Raw genomic sequence first — 12,218 nt, forward strand, 5'->3', positions numbered from 1 at the left:
GTTCACCGGGTTGACTCCAAAGATGATGGGGGTTAGACTATAAGGACAGATTGAGTTGCCTGGGACTATACTTGCTGGAATTCAGAAGAATGAAAGATCTTATAAAAACATATGAAATCATGAAAGGGATAGATAAGATAAAGGCAGGAAAATTGTTTCCATTGGTAGGTGAGACTAGAACTAGGGGACATAGCCTCAAGATTCAGGGGAGTAGATTTAGGATGGAGATGAGGAGGAACTGCTTTTCCCAGAGAATGATGAATCAGTGGAATTTTTGCATAGTAGGGGAATTAAAGGTTATGGGGAAAAGGCAGGTAGGTGGAGATGAGTCCATGGCCGGATCAGCCATGATCTTATTGAATAGCAGAGGAAGCTCGATGGGCCAGGTGGCCTACTCTTGCTCCTATTTCTTATCTCCCTCTGAAGCTGTTCTGCCTTTTCTTCCTGGTTTCTTCGAAGTTGGTCCACTTGTTCCTCTAATGTGTGCTTATCCCTCAATACCCGTTGTCTTGCATGTAAATCTGCCTCCATTCTAATGTGTACCAACGTGATATTAGACTTTCTAGCAATAGAACATACTTGCTGTAACTTATCAGTTGTCACAGCTTGTTCTTTGTCTTCATAAATGTTTTCATTTCCCCTAGGGAACTGACCTTCAAGATCGCTGCTTCTAATGGAAATCATTTTGTGTGCAAACGAGACAAAACAAACCAAGGGTCAAAGACCACTACAGCTTTCACATCCATCACAATGGGCACAGCAACAATGATCACTTCAACACTATGTTTCTAATTCAAACACACAGCATGAACAGCAAAACAGCTCATAATTGCCTCAAGCTGCTCCAGGCTGGTGCTTCCAATTTCACAGACACATCAAGTGCTGATGTTCGTTTGGTATAACTGTCAAGCTCTTTGCTGACAAAATGTAGCAGCAAAATTGATCCAAAATCAAAACAAAACAATTGCTGCCAGCCTGCCACCTCACGCAGTTGTTAGACTTGCATAACACTCCCACAGCTCGAATGATTGCTCCAAAGAGTTGAATTCCCTATTTCAATCCTTTAATAGCAACTAGCGTTATTAAGCATTATCTTAGTGGTCAGCAAAGGTATTATCTCCGCGGTCCCAAGCTACAAACTACCACGAGATAAGCATGAATATGTAATTTATCCCCATTGCTTTTACCACCCCCCACTGATGTGACTAGTTACCATAATACACATAATAAATAGGTAACACAAAATACAAAGCAAATTGAGAACAGATACATGGCTCCTACAGGGAGTTAGAGAAAAAGCTAAAGAGCAGGACCTCCAACTCTGGATTACTCCCAGTGTCACGTGCTAGTCAGGGCAGGAATAGAATGATATCTGGTGGCTGAGGATCTGGTGCATGGGGCAGGGTTTCAGATTTCTAGATCATTGGGATCTCTTCTGGAGAAGGTGTGACTATTATGGGTTACACCTGAATCCAAGGGGGACCAATATCTTTGTGGGCAGATTTGCTAGAGCTGTTGGGGAAGACGTAAACAGACTTAGCAGAGGGATATGAACTGCAGTAACATGGCTGAAGATGGGCCAGCTGGTATACATGTGGATGCAGTGTGTGGTGAGACTGCAAGGAAGGATTAAATGCGCGGTATTACACCTTGGTAGGGCAAATGCAAGGAGACAATACACTGTTAAGGGCAAGCTCCTTATCAGTGTTGCTGAGCAGAGAGATCTTGGGATCCAAGTTTATAGCTCCTTGAACATGGTGACACAGTTCAATAATGTGGTTAAAAAGGCTTATGGAATGTTTGCTTTAATTAGTCAAGGAATTGAGTTCAAAAGTCAAGGGTTTATGTTGCAACTTTTTAAAACTCTGCTTAGGCCACGTCTGGAGTATTGTGTACAGTTCTGGTCGCCCCTCTACAGGAAGGATGTTGAGGCTTTGGAGAGGGTGCAGAAAAGGTTTACCAGGATGCTGCCTGGTTTAGAGGGCATGTGCTATCATGGGAGACTGGATAAACTTGGGATGTTTTCTCTGGGGTGCCAGTGGCTGAGGAGAGATCTAATCGAGCCTTACAAGACTATGAGAGGCATAGATAGAGTGGACAGAGGCCATTTGTTTCGCAAGGTTGGAATGTCTAATAGCAGAGGTCATGCATTGAAGGTGAGAAGGAGTAGGTTTAAGGGAGATGTGAAGGATAAGGTTTTTACTCAGAGAGCAGTGGATGCTGGAATGCACTGCCTGGTCTGATGGTAGACTGACAGTAGAGGCAAATACGTCAGAGGCTTTTAAGAGATAGGGATATGGATGTAAGGAAGATGGAAGGATATGGATATTGTGTAGGTAGGAGGGATTAGTGCTTGGGTGTTTTTGATTTGTTTTTTTAGCTGGTTTGGCACAAAATTGTGGGCCAAATAGCCTATTCTTGTGCTGTACTGTTCTATGTTCTATGACAGGCAGGTGATTGGGCAAAATTGCAGTCAGTGACATGAGTTGTAGTGTGACATAGGGGCAAAATCCAAAAGGGTGATGAATACAGGACAGAAGGGATTACATTTGAGTGCACACAGTATACAGAATAAGGTCGATGATCTTGTAGCACAGTTAAGAGATTGGCAGGTATGACCTGAACATCACTGAGTTGTGGCTGAAAGATTATAGTTGGGAGTTTAACATCCAAGAATACACATTGTATTGAAAGGACAGGCAAGTAACATAGGGGGTGGAGTGGCTCTGTTGGTAAAAAAAAAGAAATCAAATCCTTAGAAAAAGGTGACATACAATTGAAAAATGAAGAATTTTTGTGAGTGAATTAAGAAACAGCAAGTGTAAAAAGACCCTGATGGGAGTTATATATAGGCTTCCGAACAGTAGCCAGGGTGTGGAACATAAATTACAATGGGAGACAGAAAAGGCTTGTAGAAAGAGCAATGTTACATTAGTCATGTGGGATTTCAATATGCAGGTAGATTTTTGAAAATCAAGTTGGTGCTAGATCTTAGAGGGGGTTTCTGGAATGCCTATGAGATGGCTTTTTAAAGCAGCTAGGGGATCAGCTATTCTGAATTGGCTGTTCAAAGATTCAAAGGTTCATTTATTATCGAAGTATGTACAGCATGCAGCACACAAATCTGAGATTCTACTTCTCCAGATAGCCACAAAACAAAGAAAAACCATGGAACTTAGTTCAGAGAGAAACAGCAAACTCACCGCCCCCCCCCACAAAAGAGAACAACGACACAATCATCAACTCCCAAGCCCCCACCCCTGCACAAACTGCAACAAAAACATTGGCCCCAAAACCCCCTCCACTGCACAAAATGCCACAAGAACATCAACCCCCAAATCCCCCTTCCCCTGCACAAAAAAACCAACAAAGAATGGGTGAAAACACAGAATATAGAAACTAGACTGAAAAAAAGTCTATAGTCCAAATCCATAATACAGAAAACCTCAGTAACATTCTCCAATATCTCAAAAGAGAGAGACCCAGAGGCCTACCCTCTGGCCACAGCAACAGGCCACTAGACTCCCCGCCACAGGGCTCTGAAATAGGTGGCTAAAGAGATTGTGGAGGCAGTAGTAATGATCTTTCAAGAATCACAAGATTCTGAAATGGTTGCAGAGGACTGGAAAATTGCAAATATCACTCCACTCTTTAAGCATGGAGGGAGGAAGAATCAAGTGAATTATATGCCAGTTAGCTAGAGTGGTTGGGAAGAAGTTGGGAGTCCATTATTAAGGATGAGGTTTCAAGGAACTTGGAGGCATATGATAAAATAGGCTGAAGTCAACATGGTTTCCTTAAGGGGAAATCTTGCCTGACAAATCTGCAGGAATTCTTTGAAGAAATAACAGGTAGGATAGACAAAGGAGAATCGGTTGATGTTGTTTACATGGATTTTCAGAAGAACCTATGACAAGGTGCCACACACAAGGATGCTTAACAGGAGCTCATGGTAATACAGTAATGATACTAGCATAGAGAGGATATTGGCTGACCTGCAGGAGGCAAAGAGTGGGAATAAAGTGAGCCTTTTCTGGTTTGCTGCCAGTGACAAGTGGGGGGTTCTGCATAAGTCAGTATTGGGACCACTTCTTTTTACGTTATACATCAATAATTTGTATGACAGAATTGATAGCTTTGTGGCCAAGTTTGTGGATGATACGAAGATAGATGAAGGGGCAGGTAATGCTGAGGAAGCAGGGAATCTGCAAACTTAGATTAGTAGAGTGGGCAAAGAAATCCTGGAATACAAAGTAGGGAAGTGTATTGCCATGCACTTTCATAGAAGGAATGAAAGCGCAGACAATTTTCTAATCAGGAAGCAAATTCAGAAATTAGTGGTGCAATGGGACTTGGGAGTCCTCATGCAGGATTCCTGAAACTTGCAGGATGAGTCAGTGGTAAGGAAGGCAAATACAATGTTGGCATTAATTTTGAAATGACAAGAATATAAGAGCAAGGATGTAATGCTGTGGATTCATTATGCATTTGTCAGACAGCATTTTTAGTATTGTGAGCAGTTTTAGGCCCCTTATCGTCAAAAGGATATGCTGAAACTGGAGAGGGTCCAGAGGAGGTTCATGAAAATTCTGGGAATGAAAGGGTTAACATAGGAGGAGTGTTTGATGGCTCTGGGCCTATACATACTGGAGTTCAGAAGAATGTGGGAAGGCCTAGATAGCGTGCACGAGGGGAGGATGGTTCCTATAGTGGGGGAGTCTAAGATCAGAAGACACAGCCTCAGAATTGAGGAACGTCCATTTAGAACAGAGATGAGGAGGGAACTTTTTATCAAAGGGTGGTGAATCTGTGGAATTAATTGCCACAAACAGCTGTGGAAGCTAAGTTATTGGGTTTCTTTAAAGTGGAGTTTGATAGGTTTTTTGATTAGTCAGGGTGTCAAAGTTTACAGAGAGAAGGCAAGAGAACAGGGTTGAGAGGAATAATAAATCAACCATGATAAGAACATAAGAAATAGGAGCAGGAGTAGGCCATCCGGCCTATCGAGCCTGCCCCGCCATTCTATAAGATCATGGTTGATCTGTCTGTAAACTCAGCTCCATCTACCTGCCTTTTCCCCATAACCCTTAATTCCCTTACTATGTAAAAATCTATCTAACTGTATCTTAAATATATTTAGCGAGGAAGCCTCAGCTGCTTCCCTGGGCAGAGAATTCCACTCTCTGGGAAAAACAGTTTCTCCTCATGATGGAATGCCAGAGCTGACTCCTGTATCTGCTCCTATATCTTATGGTCTTATATTACAACTGCGAGGCTAAGTACGGCGCCAAAGCCATATTTAAGTTTGCTGACAACACCACTGTTGTGGGCGAATCAAAGGTGGTGACAGATCAGCATATGGGAGGGAGACTGAAAATCTGGCTGAGTGGTGCCAGTGCCACAACAACCACCTCTCACTCAGCGTCAGTAAAACTAAAAAGCTGATTATTGACGAGAGGAACAAGAAACCAGAGGTCCACAAGCCAGTCCTCATTAGGGGATCAGAAGTGGAGGGAGCCAATAACTTAAAAATTCCTTGACATTAAAATTTCAGAGGATCTGTCCAGGGAGCAGCACATAAGTGCCATTACAAAGAAGGCATGGCAGTACCTCTACTTTCTTAGAAGTTTGTGCTGATTTGGCATGACATTTAAACCTTGACAAACGTCTATAGATGCACAGTCGATAGTATCCTGCCTGGTTGTGTCAGAGAAACTTAATAAAAAAAAGACACAGACCCCAGTATTCGGTTTAACTAATTATGTGATCACGGAGAGCCAACTAGGACTCTGCTAAAGTAAGCACAAGTGTGGTCTTTTATATCTTAAAATGCATACAGTTCAGCAGTTTTCAGGGGTGAAGAGTTTCTGCTTACAGCTTATTAACAAGATTCACAAAATTAGCCATAGGGTACATAATCAGTTCCCCATTAATTGGAAGAAACCAGGCCATTAGTCCTGTAGCCTTGAAGGATGAAGAGTTCGTCCTTACACACATCTGTGCATTATCAGTTCTTCATTACCAAAGGACTTACTACATCTGTGCATTATCAGTTTGACATTTCTAACAGGACTTATTAGTGAATTGAATAGACAGACCCCCATCAGCTTCTTATGCTGCTATTCTCATGGTTTTAAGTCTTAATTCTCAGGCTTCATTTTCTTCCTCAGGTTGTATCACAGCCTGGGATAGAAACACCAATGCCCAAGAACAGAAGAACCTACAAAAAGTAGTGGATGCAGCCCAGTCCATCACTAGAGAAGGCCTGCCACCGTTGAGCACATCTATAAGAAGGCAATGCCACAAGAAAGCAGCAACCATCAAGGCCTACCATCCAGGCCATGGTCTCTTCTCGCTGCAGCTACAGAGAAGGAAATATAAATGCCTCAGGTCTGACCCCACCAAGTTCAGGAACAGTTATTACCGCTCAACCATCAGGCTCCTGAACCAGTGGTGGATAGCTTCGGTCTCTTCAACACTGAACTGATTCCACAACCTATAGATTCACTTTCAAAGACTCTACAACTCATTTCCTCGGTATTATTTATTTGCATAGTTTGCCTTCTTTTGCTCATGGGTTGCTTATCAGTCCTTGTGTGTAGTTTTTAATTGCTTCAGTTGTACTTCTTTGTTCTACTGTGAATGCCTATGAGAAAATGAACCTCAGTGTAGAATATGCTGACACATACGTATGTAGATAAAAAAAATACCTTGAATATTGAACACTTTCTTCAGATCCAAAACTCTTCCCATTCCCACCCAATATACACAAAATGCTGGAGGAACTCAGCAGGCCAGGCAGCATCAATGGAAAACAGTAACAGTTGACGTTTTGGGCTGAGATCCCGCATCAGGGCTGGAGAAAAAGACGAGAAGTAGGTGGGGGGTGGAGGGGGATATACATTGAACATCAACTCAGCAGACATCACATCTAAGCATGATATTTATTCCCTTTTAGTGCAGCTAGTTTATCATGTACTGAATATCCTTTCTATGAACTGTTAGCACATCCAGAATCTCAACTGCATCTTACTTTGCTGAAACTTGAGGCATCTTCTTCCTCTGTAAAGCACTCATTTTTAACAACTCAGCCATACACTCTGTTTCCATGAATAAAATTTTCTTTTTGGTCTCTAACCTCCCTTTTTATAATCCATTGCTAGTTCACATGCCTATGGGGTATTTTTGGATTCACTTTTGTTTGCCATCAGGCCTCTTCATTTTTTCTGGTACTTCCTCTCTGAACTTTCTCTACTCATCCTGATCCTCACCTGTGGTCCCAACCTGGCATATGTCATATGCCATATGCTCTTTACATTTATCTCATTAAAAAATATGCAGAAAAGTTCAGCTTTAAATTCCCAGGTCTTCACCGTTGTGGGAAGCTATGCAAACTCTACATAAAAATTTCCACTTTAAATAGTTTTGCCCACCATGTACTGATTCCTATTAACTTGGGCCAGATTTGTTTTCATCCCACTTAAAGTTGTCCTTTCCAATTGAATATTTTAGCTTCGGTTGGTCTATATCCTTTCCCAAAGCTATTTTAAGCCTGATGACATTATGATCATTGCTTCCTAGAAGTTACAGCCCTACCCCTCCTACTAATAATTACTTAATTTAGGGTGGCTCATTATCCAGAACAAGTCCACCTTCTCCGAGTCAGAATAAATCTAGAACAGCTTGTTTCTCAGGTTAGAAAAGAGTAGCTTACTCCAGGCATATAAACTGCATGCTTTACATATTTAAATTGTCTTCCTCATTTTTAAGGACACAGATAATCACTAGTAAGGTGATTTTGTATGACCCCCACCTAATTGCACTTGAGAAGGTGGAGGTGAGCTCTCTTCTTGAATAACTGCAACACTTCCCACAATAGCATCAGGTAGGGATTTACAGGATTTAGGGCCAACAATCATAATTGATTTAGCAGAGGAACAGGAATGCATGTTATAAACGCAACCATAGTTTGATTGTGTTAGGAAATTAATATTCAAGATGGTGGATGAGATTAGGGAGGCACATAACATGTGAGAAATTATTAACTGTGAGTGCACCTACTGAGAATTTTTCTTAAAACTAGTTTGCAGCTTGTTAAAAATTACATCAATCATTTTTATTCCTATTGCACATGTAACAGTGTATTTCTTTATTTTTGACTATTTAATCACTATATTTATCTTTCACAAATAATTTTTAGACTAGTTTATTAACCACTAAACTCTAATTTTAACAATGTAACCACCACTTGAAAAGCTAGCTTATGTATTCATTGACTCAACCAAGTGAGTCAATGGATTATACATAAATGATCTGGAAGAGGGGACTGAGTGTAGTGTATCTAAGTTTGCTGATGATACTAAATTGATTGGAAAAGCAAATTGTGCAGAAGATATGGAGAGTCTGCAGAGAGATATAAATAGGTTAAGTGAGTGGGCAAGAATCTGGCAGATGGAGTACAATGTTGGTAAAGGTGAGGTCATCCACTTTGGAAGGAAAATAGAAGAGCAGATTATTATTTAAATAGTAATAAACTGCAGCACGCTGCTGTGCAGAGGGACTTGGGAGTGCTTGTGCACGAATCACAAAAGATTGACTTGCAGGTGCAGGTGAAGGGAATGTTGGCTTTCATTGCTAGAGGGATTGAATTTAAGAGCAGGGAGGTTATGCTGCAGCTGTACAGGGTACTGGTGAGGCTGCACCTGGAGTACTGTATGCAGTTCTGGTCTCCTTATTTAAGGAAGGATATACTGGTTTTGGAGGTGGTGCAGAGGAGGTTCACCAGGTTGATTCCAGAGATGAGGGGGTTAAACTCTGAGGAGAGATTGAGTCGCCTGGGACTGTACTCACTGGAATTCAGAAGAATGAGAGGTGATCTTATAGAAACATATAAAATGAAGAAGGGGCTAGATAAGATAGAGGCAAGAAAGTGGATTTCACTGGTAGGTGACTAGAACTAGGGGACATAGCCTCAAGATTCAGGGGAGTAGATTTAGGACAGAGATGAGGAGGAACTGCTTTTCCCAGAGGCTGGTGAATCTGTGAAATCCTAATGAAGCAGTGGAGGCTACCTCAGTAAATATATTTAAGACAAGATTGGATAGATTTTTGCATAGTGGGGAAATAAGAGTTATGGGGGAAAAGGCAGGTAGTTAGAGATGAGTCCATGGCCAGATCAGCCATGATCTTATTGAATGGTAGAGCAGGCTCAATGGGCCAGATGGCCTACTCATGTTACTATTTCTTATTTCTAAGTGTAGTGGAACACTTTGCATCCAGTGATCAAAGCAAATATGTAAAAAAGATAGGTCTGGTCCTCGGGTTAGATTCTAAATTGGAGAAAGGCCAATTTTGATGGTATCAGAAAGGATCTGGCAAGTGTAGATTGGAACAGGTTGTTTTCTTGCAAAGGTGTACTTGGTAAGTGGGAGGCCTTCAAAATTTAAATTTTGAGAGTACAAAGTTTGTATGTGCCTGTCAGAATAACAGGTAAAGATAAGGAGTTTATGAAACCTTGGTTTTCAAAAGAAATTGAGGCCCTGGTAAGAAAAAAAGCAGGTGCATAGCAGCTATAGGCAATTAGGAACAAAGGAGGTGCTTATACATGAGAACACTTAAGAAAAAAGACAGGAGGGCTAAAAGAAGGCATGACATTGCCCGAACAGACAAGGTGAATAGAATCCCAAGGGGTTCTACAGACGTAAGAGCAAAAGGGTCACAAGGGACAAAATTGGTCCTCTGGAAGATCAGAATGGTAATCCATGTGTGGTGCCAAAAAGGATGGGAGAGATCTTAAATAATTTTTTTTTGGGCCGACTTCCGGTAGAGCTCATGGAGTGAAGTCGTGTTCTTGACTCGCTCCATTACCTCTGAGTTTTTCTTCTTATGATCAGCTATACTTTAATTAACCATTAAGGCATCGACTTTTACAATATTTTGAAATAAATTGGGCTCTTTGATAATCGGATGCTTTTAAGGTCTGCTATGTCTAAGAATGGAAAAAACGGGAAGGACGACAAACCTCCGGTTAGACCGAAAGGTACCGATCTCCCTCCGACTGAACCACCGGTGACTTTGAAAGCTATATCGGATCTAATTCAAAGGGAAATTTCAACCTCTATTATGGAGCTGATTCGTGCGGAAATTTTAATTAATTTCTAGAAAATTGCCGATTCAATCGATAAGATACAAACATCTATTACGGCACATCAGTTGGCTATATCTGATCTTCAAAAATCCACACAACAAAATGAACTTAAGATGGAGAAAATCGAAGAAACAATCAATGTAATGAAGAAGAAACTTGACTTTCTGACCTTTAAAAACTCTGACTTAGAATCCAGAATGCGACGGCAGAATCTTCGAATAATTGGGGTGCGTGAAGCTGTGGAATCTGATAACCCTATGAAGTATTTTTCTCAACTTTTAAAAGATGCATTTCCTGACCAACCACCGTTACTGGATCGTGTTCACAGAGTTCCATCATACTCGTCTAAGTCAGATAAACCTCGACATGTCATCTTACGTTTTCATTATTTTCAAGACAAGGAGAAACTGTTTCGTTTCGTTCGATCTAAAGGTTACATTAAGTTTTTGGATCTTAAGTTCCGATCCGTGGAGGATTTCAGTAAACCAATTCGGGATCAACAGGTTCGTTACAGATCTGTGATGTCGGAACTCTACAAGATGGATTTAAAACCAGCGCTGCTTTACCCAGCACATCTAAGGATTCGTACGTTGGATGGAGCCCTCCGTTTTTTTGAATCTCCATCGGATGCCCAGAGTTATCTGGATCAATTTTCACCTTCAACATCTTAATTGTAATTTTTAACTATCTCCGTTTGATCGGAGGTTGTGAATTTGTCGGCCTTAATTTTTTTTTGCCTTATATGGGCAGAAAAGTTTATTTTTGATTAATTAATATGGTTGCTAAACTTTCTGTCTATCTGTGTCATTCCTTTCTTTTTCCCAGGGGATTCTGGGTGGTTATTCCCCCAGCGTCATTCTACGTATTTCCTTTGAGGCCTTAAATTTTGTAGTTTTTAAATCTTTTTTTTGTAGGTTTTCATAACTAGTTTATGTTAATAATTTCATTTATTTTTTTGTTTATTCATAGGGTCTGGGGTTTGTTGCGGTTTTTTTTATATTTTCTGGCCTTTTCTCTGTTACATTAAGTGTTTGTTTTAATTAATTTACTTTTTTATTCTTTTACTGTTTTATTACTAGCTGATCTTTTTTATATTTACACTTTTTTTAGGGAGCGTCTATCGGAAGTCATGGGGGTAGTTTTAGTGCTTGCTTCTTTCTGGCTAGTCTGTGTTAGATTTAGCCTTGGGGTCATGGGGTGGGGGTGGAGGGAGGGGCTTCACGTTTTAGTTTTTTTCTTCTTGGGCTATATATACTATTGAAGTATTGGTTGCGTTCTCCTTCCCGGTATCTCTTATTTGTTCTGTTCCCTTTCCGGGTTCGTGGGTCGAGCCTATCGTCAATCCTCCTTGTTGCGGGTTGACTTTAGGGTTTATAGAGTCTATTATTAATTTTGTCTCCTGGAATACTAATGGTCTTAACCATCCTATTAAAAGGAAAGAAGTTTTTAAAGTGTTCCAGAGACTTAAAGCACAAATTTTATTTTTACAAGAGACCCATGTGTGGAGGGGGGACAGACGTTTTTTTAAATTCTGGAAGGGTAAACAGTTTCATTCGAACTCTAACGCTAAGATTCGAGGCGTCTCTATTTTTATAGACTCCTCAGTTACTTTTATACAACATACTATCTCTGATCCGAATGGTAGATTTCTACTGGTTAGTGGTCTACTATTTAATAAAAAGGTAGTTTTGGTTAATGTTTATGCTCCCAATATGGACTGTCCAGAATTTTATAAATCATCATTCAATCAGTTCCCGAATTTGAATGAGTTTTCATTGATCTGGGGCAGAGATCTTAATACCTGTTTATCTCCAGCTTTGGACCGTTCGGCTCCTCGACGGACCTTACCTAATAAATCTGCAACTTCGATTAATTCATTCCTCTCTGATTCTGGGTTGACAGACATTTGGCATTTTTTGCATCCTCAGGAAAAAGATTTTTCTTTTTTTTCACATATTCACCATTCCTATTCAAGCATTGATTATTTCTTTATTGACTCTCGTCTTAATTCTTCAGTGATTAAATGTGATTATGACTCTATAACCATTTCGGATCATGCTCCACTTAAGCT

The sequence above is a fragment of the Mobula hypostoma genome, chromosome 6 (genome assembly GCF_963921235.1).
Source record: "Mobula hypostoma chromosome 6, sMobHyp1.1, whole genome shotgun sequence".
NCBI classification, from domain to species: domain Eukaryota; kingdom Metazoa; phylum Chordata; class Chondrichthyes; order Myliobatiformes; family Myliobatidae; genus Mobula; species Mobula hypostoma.